Source organism: Pongo abelii, chromosome 5 (assembly GCF_028885655.2).
Source record: "Pongo abelii isolate AG06213 chromosome 5, NHGRI_mPonAbe1-v2.0_pri, whole genome shotgun sequence".
Lineage (NCBI taxonomy): Eukaryota > Metazoa > Chordata > Mammalia > Primates > Hominidae > Pongo > Pongo abelii.
The window spans coordinates 143,606,583-143,607,799 of record NC_071990.2 but is presented as its reverse complement, the minus strand read 5'-3'; the positions used below and the strand labels follow the sequence as shown (position 1 = coordinate 143,607,799).

General features: G+C 34.3%; 1 pseudogene; it reads right to left on the bottom strand.

Moving 5' to 3' along the window:
- Positions 1-217: 217 nt before the first annotated feature.
- Positions 218-945, bottom strand: LOC103891011 (SUMO-activating enzyme subunit 2-like; annotated as a pseudogene).
- Between the last annotated feature and the right edge of the window lie 272 nt (positions 946-1,217).

Here is a 1,217-nt window from a genome sequence, read left to right as displayed (position 1 = left end):
CATCGAATATAAATAACCTGAAACTGTAACAATACACAAAAATTGGCTTCTTACACAGACATACCAGGCAGTACAAACTGAGAACTTGAGTAAATTAACATTGTTTTACATTAATATACATAGCGCCATTTAACATTTAAAAACAGGTTTTAATGCATAGTACTTGATACTTCTTTGAATCTGTTTCAGTCAGTTAAGAGTACGAAAATGATTAGATCTAGGTTAAAAATAATTATTCTTCTAGCCAAAAATAAAGGCATAATATTTATAACCAGGTATCAACTTTACTAAACCACAATATTTTGAAACTATTAATGATACCTAAGGGTATTTACATTAAAAAGGCAACATACATTGTGTTGTTTTATCTCATGACTGGTTATGCACACACTTTGTTCAAAGGGTTTTTAAAACTATATTCCCACTTTCAATACAGCATACTGCAATGTGTCTAACAGTTCTAGCAAAGTGAATGTTTTCAAAGGGAGCAGAATCATTTTCAAGTCACTGGTGTCAATTTTTTCTCTTTGGAACAAAGGACCTAACAATCTGTTTCTGCCCAGATAACCTAAATAGTAAGAGGGTTCTGTTTAGAGGCATTTCTGTTCAGTCTAATGCTATGACATCATCAAGCTCTTCCTTCTGTTCTATACGTGACCTCTTTGCACTGAGATTCTCTTTCTCATCTACTTTCCTCTTGCGGCTTCTCTCTTCTTCACTGACTTCGGCACTATTTGTAGAATCTTCTTCATCCTAATCAACTATGGGAACATCATCTTGCTCTTGAGCTGTGGAGGTGGAGGGCTGAGCTCCATCATCACTGCCATTGGTTATGCTTTTGGCAGCATCTTCAGCTTGTTTGGGCCCCACTTTTTCTGGGGCATCACCAACAACTTCAAATTCAACATCCTTTCCTAGGTCTTCACTATGAAGGATGTTGATAATTGTATTTGAATGTAAATTTTTATTTGTTTACAAACAGGAGAAAAGTCACATTTAGGAAACTTGAAATCTGTAAAGATTAGAGAGAAATGAAATAAATTGAAGGTGCTCTTTTCAGACACAAATGTTTTGACTGAAAAAATCCTGGGTTTGATTTCAACTGCTTATTTTATGAAAACAGAAAATCTTGTCCTTTCAGCCTACTTTTTTGAGAGAGTTTTTAATTCAATGTGTGAAGTCTACTTTGCTTTAACAGTTTAATTGATGTATCATGT